This window comes from Bombina bombina, chromosome 6, assembly GCF_027579735.1.
Source record: "Bombina bombina isolate aBomBom1 chromosome 6, aBomBom1.pri, whole genome shotgun sequence".
Taxonomy (NCBI): domain Eukaryota; kingdom Metazoa; phylum Chordata; class Amphibia; order Anura; family Bombinatoridae; genus Bombina; species Bombina bombina.
In genome coordinates this window covers 36,820,936-36,838,406 of record NC_069504.1, presented here as the reverse complement: position 1 = coordinate 36,838,406, position 17,471 = coordinate 36,820,936, and the positions used below count along the sequence as shown (strand labels likewise).

The following is a 17,471-nucleotide window of genomic DNA, read 5'->3' as shown; positions in this document are numbered from 1 at the left end:
ACATTTGATAATAGAAGTTAATTAGAAAGTTGTTAAAAATGATGTGCACGTTCTGAATTGTGAAAGAAAATTTGGGGTTTCAGGTCCCTTAAGGCACCTTGTGAAAAATGCATTGTACCATACGCTCCCCAGAAGAAGCATAAAAGCAAATTGTTTAACCTGCAAATCAAATAGCTGGTTTATACAGTTTGCAGCAGTTACAGCAGTGATTTTTAACCTTTTTTTGCCGTGGCACACTTTTTTAAATTAAAAAATCCCGTGGCACACCACCAACCAAAAATTATAAAAAAAAAAATCACACTTTGTAGCCTAATAAAGCATATATATATATATATAAACACATACACACAAACACACACATACTGTATGTATTGTGCTGTTATGCCATGCCTCCTACAAACTACCCCTGCACTGGGAGTAAAAAACAAGCAAAGTTTAAAAAATATGTCACACTGTTGTCAGTCTGCCGTGGCACACCTGAAGATCTCTCACGGCACACTGGTTGAAAAAAAACTGAGTTTACAGAACTTGCTTTTTGGCCTCTCTAGGGAGTGTGGTAAAAAGCACGATTTTTTCCCATAATCAATCCTATTAGCTGCAGACTACAGTCCCTACGCAGTGATGATCGTTATAATGACAGCAGGTTACAGTGGGTAATTACAGAGTTACAAATCTCGTACTTGCGTGGGTCTGAAATCAAGTTGCCCACTACAAAGATAAGAGCGCATCAGCTCTGCTCAGGGACGAGGCCTCAGCTATTTATCCGTGGCAGCACGATGTGTGCCGTGGACCTTCGCTAGGGGCTAGAGTTTTATTTTTAGCGTGCTGAGCCTTCTTGGATGACAATGAATCTGCCTTTCACACCCAATAAACGTCAGCTGTACTAATGACGCCTCATGGGCGACAGGCCTGGAACAGTGGGGGAGCCGGGCTCATTATCACAGGGGCTGTGGCTCAGTCAGGTTATGTGTGGCACAAGAAATTGTACAGATGTGTGAGGGGGAAACTGAGCCAGGGACAGGTTAGGGTACTGAACCAATATAAAACAAAGTGATTGTGGGGTGTGAGCACTGACCAGGGATGCCTGCAGACTACATGCGGGGGGGGGGGGGGGGGGTTGGGGGTGTCACTGGGCCTACAACGTTTATGCACAGCAACACTGTGTGGGCCTGCGAATCCTGCAAACCAGTATCAGCAGTGTTTGCCCTGAAACGGTGGTGATTGAGGGAGAGTAAGCACACCACTAAGGGGTCTTAGGCCTAAAATGTGTGCGTGAAGGGGGGGCGCAGAGATTGTAAATAACATTTTACTGTTGTGCTGATAGCATATACTATGCAAATTAACTACTGGAAGCGAGCTGAACACATCTGGAGAGCTAATGATTAGAGGGTGTGTAAGGAGCCGACCAATCAGCAACTAGCGCCTGGTACGGCACTGGTTCTCCTGAACCTACCTAGGTATGAATTCAGCAAAGGCTACCAAGAGTAAGTAATGTGATGACTAAAGTAAAATTGAGAAACCTTTGCTGCGTCTGAATTCCCAGTTGACATTCACATCCCTTTAATACAGAAACAAGCAACATAAACACACAGGAGCACGGAGTCCCCGTGGATTACACAGTTCTGCTGAATAGACCCATACATAAAACGCACGCTAATTAACCCATTGTGTTTTCACTGCACAATAAGCTTTGGTTTCCCCTTGATTAACCCAAGTGAGTTAATAGGATTAGCACTTGGTCAGCTCATGAATACACAACGTCATTACCAGGGAATCATGCGAGAACAGCAGCACTGAGCAGGACGTACACAAGCTCAGCACTCATAAAATATTCAAAATGTCAGAAGCCGTCAGACTGTAAAATGGAAACATTCATTTGACCCCTTTCACTGCTGGAGAGAGCAGCAGCTTTTTACTACATCACCACGTCAGCCCATCTGTAACACATTCTAATGCAAACTTGGCGTGCTCTAATCTGGCACAGCAAGTATTACTGAACTTAGGTTACGATGGGTTAAATCACTGCAGAGGGGTTAAACACATTGTTATTAAATTTTCTGATTTATCCACTAGTATTGCAGCTGCAAAGCAGAACACTGATACTGATTCCAATCAGAAGCAACAGTCAACATAGCAGCCAATCACCACTTGTGGCTCCTGATCCAATCAGTAGCAATAGTCAACATAGCAGCCAATCACCACGCTGTGGCTCCTGAGCAAGACTCTCTCTAAGCCTTTTGCAGGGTCCGTCACGCATGTTATTTATGCATTAAGCTGGTAATACACTAAATACTGAACTATGTTAATGCTTTAAATATACATACAATAAGTCCTAAAGCTACACAACATCTAGATGTAATAGAGCATTTTAAAATTGCACTACAGCTTGCATATAACTAGGTGATTAACTCCTGCAACAGAGGTTAAACACAGAGGTAAAATCAGCTTCAGAGCAGTAAATGTATTACTGTGACCTATCTGAATACATCTGGTGAGCAATGACAAAGGCATGTGGGTTAGCCACCAATTACCACTAGTTCCAATCTACAAAGTTTTATTAACACAGGAAGGCTAGCGGAGTACTAATATCTGCTGCCTAAAATAAATCAAATCCATCTGTGCGCACAACGCTCTGCAGTCATCGGAACCAGAGATAAAGAAGCTGCACTGTGTTCCAGAGGCAAAGACGATGGAAGAAATAATCTTCATGTCATATTAGGACAAGGGATGACAGGCTCAGTTTTTATTGTCCTGCTAGAAATGTGCTGGCATTGCAGGGGTTAACAGAACATAAAAAAGTTCAGAATAGTGCATATTCCTCTAATTACAGGTTTTGCTTTATTATTCGTTAATCCTCGCTGGCGTCTATGTAACGCACTTGCTCTCTGATAAGCACATCTGTTGCTAGGAGAACGGATAAATTGCTCTAAACAAAAAGAGGCTTTGTACTAGCGAAATAATGGAGGAGAAGGAACAGGCAGCAGAACCCTGATGGAAATGAATGCCGCTGTACGCCATAGCGCAGTCTGACATGAGGAGCTCATCACCATAAAACATTACTGCATTCCCTTTTAGGGGTCACAATAATCCTTCAGGAAATGTGTTTAAAGGGACACTGTACCCAAATTTTTTCTTTTGTAATTCAGAAAGAGCATGCAATTTTAAGCAACTTTCTAATTTACTCCTATTATCAAAATTTTCTTCGTTCTCTTGCTATCATTATTTGAAAAAGAAGGCATCTAAGCTTTTTTTGGTTTCAGTACTCTGGACAGCACATTTTTATTGTGGATGAATTTATCCACCAATCAGCAAGGACAACCCAGTTGTTCACCAAAAATGGGCCGTCATCTCAACTTACATTCTTGCATTTCAAATAAAGATACCAAGAGAATGAAGAAAAATTTGATAATAGGAGTAAATTAGAAAGTTGCTTAAAATTTCATGCTCTATCTGAATCATGAAAGAAAAATTTGGGGGTACAGTGTCCCTTTAAATGAATTAGCCAATTATCTTCCTATCTTTGCATCAGAAATTAAGTGCTTCATTGCAAAAAAAGTCAGTATGAAAACTACACTTTTCAAATGCATTATCATAAAAATCATGAGTTTGCTAGGTTTACTGTCCAGGGACACAAGGAAAAAATGCGACAGAACTTACTCTGAATTTCAAAAAACTTAAAATTATGCTTACCTGATAAGTTTCTTTTCTTCAGATGGAAAGAGTCCACAGCTGCATTCATTACTTTTGGAATTCAGAACCTGGCAGACACCCAGTCAAAGGCTCAAATACTCCTCCCACTTCCCTCATCCCCCCAGTCATTCTGCAGAGGAACCAGGAACAGTAGAAGAAAATATCAGGGTGAAAAGGTTCCGAGAAGAACAAAAATAACAGACCGCCCCCACAGAAAAAATAACGGTCGGGGGAGCTGTGGACTCTTTCCATCTGAAGAAAAGAAAATTATCACGTAAGCATAATTTCAGTTTTTTCTTGGCAAATGGAGAGAGTCCACAGCTGCATTCATTACTTTTGGGAAGACAATACCAAGCTATAGAGGACACAGAATGCAAAAACGGGAGGGTACAAGAGGCGGCCCATTCTGAGGGCACCAGCCTGAAAGACTCCTACCCAATAAAATCCCGCTTTGTCTGAAGCCGAGAACAACTTTGGAAAAAAAGGAAAAGGCCCAAGGACACTGGCCCGCAGATAGTCCACATCTTTGCTAGAGACCGCAGGAATTAGACTCCGTCCCCAGCAGTCGGTCTCCAAACACACTCCTTACTAAAAGAAAGGGAACAAACTACTGTATTCTTCCACAAAGAAGAAAAAAACACGGAGAAAACATGATTGCACTTGTAAAGTGCGGGTAATCCCCCTTAAGGGACTCAAAAGGGACTCAAGTCGTTGCTCATTTTATCAACCTCGAAAGGAGGAAAGGCTGAGTAGACCTCGCCGGGGATCTTGCAATCCTCGGTTTGCTACAGTGCAGAGTAGCCACAGTGCATTAGTATGCCGACTAGCTTCCATCTAGCATAAGGAAACTCAGAAAAAAAACCCTAAAAAGGGTACAACAATTCCTAAATAAAAACACAGAGCAAAAAACCTGAGAAACCAGTTCAGGCTAACAAGGGAAGGCAATGCCCAGACCCAGAAATACAGAACCCACGGGATAAGGCCGGGAGTCTTAAACAGAGAGAGGATCTTTCCCTAAAAGTGCAAACCGCACTATAGAAAGCAACTGAAGACGAAGGCCCCCAAGTCACAAAAAAGGTATCTCAGAATACCGAAATATTCAGAACGAAACCTCGTGCAGCAAGCTGCAGATAGGTCTGCCGAACACCTGAAGCAAAAACACTGCACGCTGCAGTCATCTAAAAATGACTCTGAAACTTAAATGCTTGCAGGGCAAGTAGAAAGCAGCTGAAGATAGGATCCTTCAGATTGCTAAGTATCCACTAACCAGCGGATAACGTTGCAGGCTAAGAGCCGCCAGTCCTTCCCACAAATCTTGAACATGGAGAAAGGAGAAACCTCTAGAGGCTTACCGTACCTCAAAATGCTCAGAGGACAAATTTAGCAGAGCAACAGATCTCAGATCCTACTCCAACACCAGACCGGCCCAAGCGACAGACATGTCTGATAAACAGGGGGACAGAAAGACCCCCACCACAAGCCCCCAGGGAATGGAAGAAAAAAGGGATGAACTCACTCACCCCAACAGAGCCTCGGTGCCAACCCAATCCGCTCCTCCAAAATAAGGCACTCCCAAGGAGAAACCCCCTAGGACCTGGAACAGAGAAAAGTGCAATAGATTGATAGGATAGACCTGTCACAACTCTCTTTGAAATTGATCTCTCTACGTAGAGACTGTCTAAAAGGTGGAACAGAGCCCACAGAGCAGCAGATGCTGTCCCTTACAGAAATAAGCCACCTGATCCAACCTCCTACACACAGGGCAGGACAAAGACCCTACAGAGAGAGAGGAAACCCCAACTCATAAGGAAGAAAAACAATCCCCTCCAAAGGGAAGAGCACAGACATGAAGCCATAGTATGATCAAAAACACTGACCAAATGAAAAATCATCCAGAACACCACTGTTGACCCAACAGAGAAAAAAACTCCCCATAGAGGAGCACACTCCATCTGAAGGACAAGTCAGGCCTTAAAGTTTATAACCAGTACCTGAAGGTGGATGAGAACTCTGGCCTACCTGCTTGCAAGGCCAATGAGCTAGCCCCTATGTCGCAACATAGGGTCCCTAAAAAAAATGGGTTGTCCCAAACAAGTCCACCGGATCATAAGTCTGCAGACAGCCAAGAAGAATCCAAGACAAGAACTCTGACCCGGGACCCCAGAATCATCCTAGAACGAACGACGAGATACCCCGTCTGAAGCATTCAGACATCACAGGGGATGAGACCCGGGAAACCCAGACAACGGGTACAGGACTCACTCATAATTCTCATCCCAAAGGGAAGAGAACACCGTTAGCTGGAAGTCAACACCCCCCAGCAAGGTACTAAGCCGCGACAAAGTCACGCAATTTCTCTAGAGCCCAAAGGCCCAAGGGCAGCACTAAGGGAAATTGAAAAACGAGATCAGAAAGTCACCCCGAAAGAGAGTAGAAAGAAAGGCTAGTCTCCATAATCCTTTCAGATTAACGTTCGAGGTCCACACCCAAGGGAGAAGAATGCAAAGGCATCCCGAACCCAGGCAGAAAAACATACCCTAGAGCAAAAAGCTTGAAAAAGAGACAACACCTCCTATTGCCCCTAATAGAGACGACTAACTCCCGAAGGAAGACAGAGCCTCACGGCCTTCAGTTCCTAATTAAGCGGCCCAAAGCCGCCAGAAAAACCAGACGAAGTCCAGAAAGTCTCGACCCAAAGGAAGAGAACCTCTTAAAGGAAAAAGTCATAAAAAGGACACTTCCAAAGAAACCATGAAAGGCAAAACCGTAAGAACGGCGGTATGAAGGACCTAAATCCTCAAAGCCTCCAACCCACAACGGGAAGGAACACTCTAGTTCCCAAAAAAAAATCGGAAACAACTGAACATGTCGCCGCGGATCTCAACGGAGTCCGGCCCACTAGATTGAAAGGCAAATGAGGACTGAACCAATCCTCCATGCCCCTAACAACCACGGACCCTCAAGTACTCTCAAGATGCTAGTTGAAGCTTGTAAAATCATATTGTGATCACTAGGTGCCCTCACCGGACCAACCGGACATAAAAGGTGCCACGTGTCTGAACTAGGCTTAAAGACAGAAGGATTTGTACCCAGTCAGAACCAGCCTGAAAACCAAGGGCCCAGCACTGTCAAGGGTCACAGAGTCTCCCCCGATGATGGAGGGATAAAGAACAGTCAGACTTTTGTAAACAGAGCGACCACAAAATTGCATGCATCAATTCCAGAGAGGAAACATCACACCACAACATGAGCTTTAACCAAATAAGAATCATCCTCAACGGATGAAAATAAAAGATAAGGCAAACCTGTAGGTTATCGCCCAAAAAGAACGGACATACCCGCAGGACAAGCCAACAGGGGTCCGAGACTTCCAAGCTCGAGAATTGGAAAAGGATACACAAAATAAACACTATAAGAAGATTACTTCATCCCTTATGTCTATGTATGCAAGCCAGTTGAAGAGTAAGACTGAGAATCCCCAGACCCATTAAGAGAAGGATCATCCAGCAACCCCAAAAACGTGCCTTAGTAGGACACAAAGGCGCGCTCAGTCTATAACGAAAGGGCGCAACATGCCTCTGCCGGGACAAAAGGAAACACCGGCCCCGATGGTTGGCCCCGAGGCCTCAGGGGCAGTCGCTCCCACGGAAGGCTGGAACTGGACCAGGCGATCCCACGGAACACGGACAATATCGTAAGCACACTCCCGGGAGGTGCAGATGCGCCAGCGATAAAGATATGGCCATGGCGGAACCGTGTCACAACCACTGGTGGGAACAGGCCCCACTCCCTAGAAAGGATAAGTAGCATTTGGGTTACCTGCATGCGTAGTAAGGGTTGATGGTAGGGAACTTGTTTTGTGAGAAATAGAATCCCCAGAGATGGATGGCTCAGTGGGGCACCCAATTCCCCGTTTCCAAGAACAGAGCATTTTAAAACGGCATTCAGAACATAACTGATGGGCATGCATCACCCGGGCCAATTCATATTCTTCACAAGAAGTAGAGTCGTAATCAGAGACATCCGTCTCCAAGAATCCTCCATAACTGGGACAACTGCCGCCTCAGAGAACCAACACCAGCAGAACAGGATTTCTCCGTTGCCATGCGGTCAGAAAAACGGAAATGGGGTCACAAGGTAAACTGTGCAGTCCATGCAAAAGCGCGGCTGACCGAAAAGGCGACGTCACTAGACATAGGCCATTACATACCAAAATAGCCATGAGCCGAGCAACACTACACAGTAGCAGACAGAATCAAATAAACATAATAATAAACCCCCCTGTTCAATAATTCTCCTCAGGAGATATTAACCCTTGATTCCTAGATACAAAAAGGAGCCTCACTGAGACCCTATGTTAAAGTTATCCCCGAAAGGTTGTAGCCCTCTCGGATAAACAGTTGTAATTACAACACATCCATGATGAAAGTAAAATGAAACAAACTTACCGGAATCTACCCGTGGAACAGGAACACGGCCCTTCAAGTGTGACAGATAGTAACGTCGCTTCTGCCATGGACTTGAGAGAAAAAAGCAGGCAGCGAAACTCGTCAACCGCTGATTGCTTGTGGAGCTGTTAATATGAGTCGGGATGGTGTTGCAGAAAGACTCTCCCTGCATCCTCTGGACTCTAACCTTCAACACTTCATAAGAGACTATCGAAAACTTCTGACACTTCTCTGCCAACCTCCTGGAACAAAAGGCAAAGAATGACTGGGGGGTGAGGGAAGTGGGAGGAGTATTAAAGCCTTTGGCTGGGGTGTCTTTGCCTCCTCCTGGGTGGCCAGGTTCTGAATTCCCAAAAGTAATAAATGCAGCTGTGGACTCTTTCCATTTATGAAGAAAAGCAGTAATTTATTTTTTTTCTTAAAATTTCCTTTCATTTCCCTGTCACCTGTGTCATGTGACAGCTATCAGTGAATCACATTTGTATGTGTGTACATAGTAAACTCTTGCACACTGCTCAGTAGGAGGTGGTGCCTCAGAAAGTGTGCATATGAGAATCACAAACACAATTTGTTGAATGTTTTTTAAATTGGCCGCGGCTCTACCTGAATATGAACCTTTGTTTACTTGTGTCTAGGGCTGCAACTATTATTTTTTCGATTGATTGACTAATCGGATAAAAAATAAATGAATTGATTCCTATATTTAAAATAAAATCCACATACTAAGTGTTATAAATATAAATTTCAGACTAAAACTTTACATTAAAAACATAATTTATGCTTACCTGATAAATTCCTTTCTTCTGTTGTGTGATCAGCTCCACGGTCATCATTACTTCTAGGATATAACTCCTCCCCAACAGGAAATGCAAGAGGATTCACCCAGCAGAGCTGCCATATAGCTCCTCCCCTCTACGTCAGTCCCAGTCATTCGACCAAGAAACAACGAGAAAGGGAGTAACCAAGGGTGAAAGGTGGTGACTGGAGTATAATATTAAAAAATATTTACCTGCCTTAAAAACAGGGTGGGGCCGTGGACTGATCACACAACAGAAGAAAGGAATTTATCAGGTAAGCATAAATTATGTTTTCTTCTGTTATGTGTGATCAGTCCACGGGTCATCATTACTTCTGGGATATCCAATACCAAAGCAAAAGTACAACGGATGACGGGAGGGATAGGCAGGCTCATTATACAGAAGGAACCACTGCCTGAAGAACCTTTCTCCCAAAAATAGCCTCCGAAGAAGCAAAAGTGTCAAATTTGTAAAATTTTGGAAAAAGTATGAAGCGAAGACCAAGTTGCAGCCTTGCAAATCTGTTCAACAGAGGCCTCATTCTTAAAGGCCCAAGTGGAAGCCACAGCTCTAGTGGAGTGAGCTGTAATTCTTTCAGGAGGCTGCTGTCCAGCAGTCTCATAGGCTAAACGTATTATGCTACGAAGCCAAAAAGAGAGAGAGGTAGCAGAAGCTTTTTGACCTCTCCTCTGTCCAGAATAAACGACAAACAGGGAAGAAGTTTGGCGAAAATCTTTAGTTGCCTGCAAGTAGAACTTGAGGGCACGAACTACATCCAGATTGTGTAGAAGACGTTTCCTTCTTTGAAGAAGGATTTGGACACAGGGGATGGAACAACAATCTCTTGATTGATGTTCCTGTTAGTGACTACCTTAGGTAAGAACCCAGGGTTTGTACGCAGAACTACCTTGTCGGAGTGAAAAATCAGATAAGGGGAATCACAATGTAAGGCTGATAACTCAGAGACTCTTCGAGCCGAGGAAATAGCCATTAGAAAACAGAACTTTCCAAGATAACAATTTTATATCAATGGAATGAAGGGGTTCAAACGGAACACCCTGTAAAACGTTAAGAACTAAGTTTAAACTCCATGGCGGAGCAACAGCCTTAAACACAGGCTTGATCCTAGCTAAAGCCTGACAAAAAGCCTGGACGTCTGGATTTTCTGACAGACGCCTGTGTAACAAGATGGACAGAGCTGAAATCTGTCCCTTTAATGAGCTAGCTGATAAACCCTTTTCTAAACCTTCTTGTAGAAAAGACAAAATCCTAGCGATCCTAACCTTACTCCAGGAGTAACCTTTGGATTCGCACCAGTATAGGTATTTCCGCCATATTTTATGGTAAATCCTTCTGGTAACAGGCTTCCTAGCCTGAATCAGGGTATCAATAACCGACTCAGAAAAACCACGTTTTGATAAATCAAGCGTTCAATTTCCAAGCAGTCAGCTTCAGAGAAGTTAGATTTTGATGCTTGAATGGACCCTGTATCAGAAGGTCCTGTCTTAGAGGTAGAGACCAAGGCGGACAGGATGACATGTCCACTAGATCTGCATACCAAGTCCTGCGTGGCCATGCAGGTGCTATTAGAATTACTGATGCTCTCTCCTGTTTTGATTTTGGCAATCAATCGAGGAAGCAGCGGGAAGGGTGGAAACACATAAGCCATCCCGAAGTTCCAAGGTGCTGTCAAAGCATCTATCAGACCTGCTTCCGGATCCCAGGATCTGGACCCGTAGCGAGGAAGTTTGGCGTTCTGGCGAGACGCCATGAGATCTATCTCTGGTTTGCCCCAACGTCGAAGTATTTGGGCAAAGGACCTCCGGATGAAGTTCCCACTCCCCCGATGAAAAAGTCTGGCGACTCAAGTAATCCGCCTCCCAGTTCTCCACTCCCGGGATGTGGATTGCTGACAGGTGGCAAGAGTGAGACTCTGCCCAGCGAATTATCTTTGATACTTCCATCTTTGCTAGGGAGCTTCTTGTCCCTCCCTGATGGTTGATGTAAGCTACAGTCGTGATGTTGTCCGACTGAAACCTGATGAACCCCCGAGTTGTTAACTGGGGCCAAGCCAGAAGGGCATTGAGAACCGCTCTCAATTCCAGAATGTTTCTTGGCAGGAGACTCTCCTCCTGATTCCATAGTCCCGGAGCCTTCAGAGAATTCAGACAGCGCCCCAACCTAGTAGGCTGGCGTCTGTTGTTACAATTGTCCAGTCTGGCCTGCTGAATGGCATCCCCCTGGACAGGTGTGGCCGATAAAGCCACCATAGAAGAGAGTTTTCTGGTCTCTTGATTTAGATTCAGAGTAGGGGACAAATCTGAGTAATTCCCCATTCCACTGACTTAGCATGCATAATTGCAGCGGTCTGAGGTGTAGGCGTGCAAAAGGTACTATGTCCATTGCTGCTACCATTAAGCCGATCACCTCCATGCATTGAGCTATTGACGGGTGTTGAATGGAATGAAGGACACGGCATGCATTTTGAAGCTTTGTTAACCTGTCTTCTGTCAGGTAAATCTTCATTTCTACAGAATCTATAAGAGTCCCCAAGAATGAACTCTTGTGAGAGGAAAGAGAGAACTCTTCTTTTCGTTCACTTTCCATCCATGCGACCTTAGAAATGCCAGAACTAACTCTGTATGAGACTTGGCAGTTTGAAAGCTTGAAGCTTGTATTAGAATGTCGTCTAGGTACGGAGCTACCTGAAATCCCTCGCGGTCTTAGTACCGCCAGAAGGGCACCCAGAACCTTTTGTGAAGATTCTTGGAGCCGTAGCCAATCCGAATGGAAGAGCTACAAACTGGTAATGCCTGTCTAAGAAGGCAAACCTTAGATACCGGTGATGATCTTTGTGGATCGGAATGTGAAGGTAAGCATCCTTTAAATCCACAGTGGTCATGTACTGACCCTCTTGGATCATGGGTAAAATTGTCCGAATAGTTTTCCATTTTGAACGATGGAACTCTTAGGAATTTGTTTAGAATCTTTAAATCTAAAGATTGGCCTGAAAGTTCCCTCTTTTTTGGGAACCACAAACAGTTTGAGTAGAACCCTTGTCCTTGTTCCGACCGCGGAACCGGATGGATCACTCCCATTAATAACAGATCTTGTACGCAGCGTAGAAACGCTTCTTTCTTTATCTGGTTTGTTGACAACCTTGACAGATGAAATCTCCCTCTTGGGGGAGATAATTTGAAGTCTAGAAGGTATCCCTGAGATATGATCTCTAGTGCCCAGGGATCCTGAACATCTCTTGCCCAGGCCTGGGCGAAGAGAGAGAGTCTGCCCCCCACTAGATCCGGTCCCGGATCGGGGGCTCTCGGTTCATGCTGTCTTTGGGGCAGCAGCAGGTTTCCTGGCCTGCTTGCTCTTGTTCCAGGTCTGGTTAGGCTTCCAGCCTTGCCTGTAACGAGCAACAGCTCCTTCCTGTTTTGGTGCAGTGGAGGTTGATGCTGCTCCTGTTTTGAAATTCCGAAAGGGACGAAAATTAGACTGTCTAGCCTTAGCTTTGGCTTTGTCTTGGGGTAGGGGCGTGGCCCTTACCTCCTGTAATGTCAGCAATAATTTCTTTCAAACCGGGCCCAAATAAAGACTGCCCCTTGAAAGGTATATTAAGTAATTTGGACTTAGAAGTAACATCTGCTGACCAGGATTTTAGCCACAGCGCCCTACGTGCCTGTATGGCGAATCCTGAGTTCTTAGCCGGTAAGTTTTGTTAAATGTACTACGGCCTCCGAAATGAAGGAATTAGCTAGTTTAAGGACTCTAAGCCTGTCCGTAATGTCGTCTAGCGTAGATGAACTAAGGTTCTCTTCCAGCGACTCAATCCAAAATGCTGCCGCAGGCCGTAATCGGCGCGATACATGCAAGGGGTTGCAACTGCTAAGGACCTCCCCTAGTATTATCACGGAGGTTCTCCAATTTAAATTTAAAATTTGAAATATCTGAGTCCAATCTGTTTGGATCAGAACCGTCACCCACAGAATGAAGCTCTCCGTCCTCATGCTCTGCGAGCTGTGACGCAGTATCAGACATGGCCCTAGTATTGTCAGCGCACTCTGTTCTCACCCCAGAGTGATCACGCTTGCCTCTTAGTTCTGGTAATTTAGACAAAACTTCAGTCATAACAGTAGCCATATCTTGTAATGTTATCTGTAATGGCCGCCCAGATGTACTAGGCGCCATAATATCACGCACCTCCCGGGCGGGAGATGCAGGTACTGCCGCGTGAGGCGAGTTAGTCGGCATAACTCTCCCCTCGCTGTTTGGTGAAATTTGTTCACATTGTACAGATTGACTTTTATTTAAAGTAGCATCAATACAGTTAGTACATAAATTTCTATTGGGCTCCACCTTGGCATTGGAACAAATGACACAGATATCTTCCTCTGAGTCAGACATGTTTAACACACTAGCAAAAAACCTACAACTTGGTTATAATCTTTTTTAGTAAAAACGTACTGTGCCTCAAAGAGGTACTGAACGATTAAATGACAGTAGAAATAATGAACTGAAAAACAGTTATAGCATCAAACTTTAAAACAACACAACTTTTAGCAAAGGTTTGTTTCCCATTAGTAAAATAACAATAATTAAATTTGACATAAAAAATGCAAAGCAACGTTTTTATTCACAGTCACTATAAGAATTCTCACAGCTCTGCTGAGAGAATTTACCTCCCTTCAAAGAAGTTTGAAGACCCCTGAGATCTGTCAGAGATGAACCGGATCATGCAGGAAATATAAAAGTAACTGACAGGAATTTTTTGATGCGTAGCAAAGAGCGCCAAAAACGGCCCCTCCCTCTCCCACACAGCAGTGAAGAGAAACGAAACTGTCACAAATAAAAGCAAAAAAGGCTGCCAAGTGGAAAATAATGCCCAAATATTTATTCACACAGTACCTCAGCAATGTAAACGATTCTACATTCCAGCAAAAAACGTTTAACATGAAAAATAGTTATTAAAAGGATTAGTGACCTTTAACAGAGTAGTTTCCGGTGAAATACCATCCCCAGAATACTGAAGTGTATACATACATGTCATTTTTAACGGTATGGCAGGATTTTCTCATCAATTCCATTCAGAAAATAAAAACTGCTACATACCTCAATGCAGATTCATCTGCCCGCTGTCCCCTGATCTGAAGCCTTTACCTCCCTCAGATGGCCGAGAACAGCAATATGATCTTAACAACTCCGGTTAAAATCATAGTAAAAAAACTCTGGCAGATTCTTCCTCAAACTCTGCCAGAGAAGTAATAACACGCTCCGGTGCTATTGTAAAATAACAAACTTTTGATTGAAGTCATAAAAACTAAGTATAATCACCATAGTCCTCTCACACATCCTATCTAGTCGTTGGGTGCAAGAGAATGACTGGGACTGACGTAGAGGGGAGGAGCTATATGCAGCTCTGCTGGGTGAATCCTCTTGCATTTCCTGTTGGGGAGGAGTTATATCCTAGAAGTAATGATGACCCGTGGACTGATCACACATAACAGAAGAAACAACTGTTGGTCCAATTTTTTAAGCAGCAGAACACATTTTTATAATTAAGCAAAACAAAACCACAAACTGTTTGAAAAGAGGTAGAACTAGTAAGAGGGGGACTAGCACTGTTGATAACATTCTGTTATTCACTCTTTCAGAAACTTTGCATTGAAATGCAAAATTGTCAACATGACCACATGCTCCTGGCTGAGGCCGGCTCTCTTTTTTGCAAGCTATTTTGCCTGCAGCAGAGAATAGGTGCTCAGATTGTGTTGAGGTGCCCGAGATGCATAAGTAGGGTTTTACCAATTTCACCAAGGTGGGATATTTATCTTTGTTAGCTCTCCACCAATGCAAGGGGCCTCTTAACAAAGTAAGCCTGGACTTCATTCTGACATAAAAAATATCTTGAATATTTATATGCAGTGGTAAATAACCATCTATAAGGTTTGGGGGGAAGATATCCACTCCACTCTTAAAATAATAGATATATACTTAGAGGTTGAATTTGGTACATATTCCAATTAATTAAAAATAGAAAAAAGGGCTATAGACTATATATCAGTAAAAGGACACAGCCTTCACACATTTATCTATAGAGTACATATAATCAGCAATAGCACGCAATCCTCTAAAAATTGTGCAAACGGGTAATAGTGACAAATTCATAAAACAAATGCCATCAATCTAGGCTAGGTGTAAATAACAAGCTCGGCACTATATCAAGCAAAGCACAGTCCTAAATCACCTGATTTTATATAAACAATCCAAATTATGACTTCTATTTTATTTCTGGGTTGCACATAAGACAGGAGTAGTTGTAAACTTAGAAAGAAACTGATAGTGTCCTGAAAAAGTGAAAAGTAAACGTCTGTAGACGTCCTTTAGGGCAGTGATTTTTAACCTTTTTTTGCCGTGGCACACTTTTTTACATTAAAAAATCCTGTGGCACACCACCATCCCAAATTTTTTAAAAAAATCACACATTGTAGCCTAATACAGCATATATATATACACATACACACACATACTGTATATATTGTGCTGTTATGCCATGCCTCCTACAAACTACCCCTGCACTGGGAGTAAAAAACAAGCAAAGTTTAAAAAATATGTCACACTGTTGTCAGTCTGCCGTGGCACACCTGAGGATCTCTCACGGCACACTAATGTGCCACGGCACACTGGTTGAAAAACACTGCTTTAGGGTAAGGAAAACCATAAAACACAATACCATGTGCAGGAGCTCAGTGGAGTAAAGCAGTTAGTGCTGTGCACAGACCAACTAATTGCAAACCAACTAATCGATTATGAGATTCGTTGACCACTATTTTCATAATCTATTATGCCGATTAGTTGTTGCAGCTCTACTTGTGTCCCATTAAATTGGCTTCTAAACAAAACCTTGCAATATACATCACTATTTTGTCTGCATTTAAAGGGATAGAAAAGTCAAGTGAAATGTCCAGAGATGCATTTCAATCTGAAACAAAGATGTTTGCATTATATTTCCATTGGCACAAATGCTTCTAATAAAAGTCATTACTGTTTTTCTGCGGCATACGCACATATGCTGTGAGAGCCTGTGCACCAGTAATCAGTTTACAGTGATGGTAAACTCTTAGCACAACATCATTTACAGCTGTCCCTAACTGGCCACATCAAAATAAACCGGTAACTAGAATTCCACCATATGCAAATATCTTGTAATTGCAGTGCTTAAAGGGGTATGAAAAGCAAATGGGTTTCTTTAATGTTTCACATAGAGCTTACAAATTAAACAGCTTTCAAATGTACTTCTGTTTTTACATTTGCTTTGTTATCTTGGTATCCTTTGTTGAATGATCAGCAATGCACTACTTAAAGCTAGCTGAACCAATGAGAAGGAGCATAGATGTGCAGCCACCAATAAGCAGCTAGCTGCCAGTAGTGCATTGCTGCTTCTGCATTATTTTTTTTCAACAAAGGCACCAAAAGAATGAAGCAAATTACGTAATAGAAGTAAATTGGCAAGTTATTTAAAACTGTGTGTTCTATCTGAATAATGAAAGAAAATTTGGGGGGTTTCATGTCCTTTTAATTATGGATATATGTGATATTTAAATAATTTTCCAGTACACTATAATTTGAAAGAAAACATAAGCTACAGTCTGCAGCTTCTCTTGTAGCTGTGGAAAAAATATAAATAAATCTAGAAACTATGGAAGATTTTTTACTACATAATTAACCACTGGGAATTATAGTTTAAGTTCAATGTCCTTTTAACCAAACAGAAACACCTTTTTGTGTAAAAATGGTGCTTTACCCACGCTCCCTAAGCAGGCCAAAAAGCAAATTCTGTTTTCTCTGCTGCAAAATTGCCTGAAGCAGCTTTAATGGCATTTGATTTGCAGCATTTGCAGTGTTTGGCCTCTACAGAGTGTGGCACAAAACAATTTGTATTAATGTATATTTATTGCTGTACATTACTACAATTAAAGACACCAAACAATTTCATTAAAGGGATATTAAACCCAAAATTATTTCATGATTCAGATAAAACACAAATTTTTAAACAACGTTCCAAGTTACTTCTATTCTCAAGCTTGCTTCATTCTCTTGATATAATTTGTTGAAGAAGAAGCAATGCACCATTCGGAGCTAGATGAGCCAATGACAAGAGGCACATCTTTTAAAAAAAAAAAAAAACATAATTTATGTAAGAACTTACCTGATAAATTCATTTCTTTCATATTAGCAAGAGTCCATGAGCTAGTGACGTATGTATATCCCATACGTCACTAGCTCATGGACTCTTGCTAATTACATGAAAGAAAAAAAAAAAAAAAAGGACAATGATTTTTAACCCCAAACTATACAAGAGTAATCACAGAGCCAATTGGCATATTAATATCACTGCATCGCCCAGAAGTGCAAAAACAGGGACATTTCCCCTTTAAAATGCTAACACAGGTGTTGCTCAACAAGCAGAAGGTTGTGTCCCTGGAGTTATCTAGGAGATTGCAAGCTCAGCGCGGTCGCACCAATTGCTTCCCCATTAATA

The 17,471-nt window shown here is 42.7% G+C and overlaps 1 protein-coding gene across 4 annotated transcripts in view; it reads right to left on the bottom strand.

Moving 5' to 3' along the window:
* Positions 1-17,471, bottom strand: part of AHCYL2 (adenosylhomocysteinase like 2) — a 272,274-nt gene that overhangs the window by 175,074 nt on the left and 79,729 nt on the right. The gene's annotated exons all lie outside the window — the stretch shown is intronic.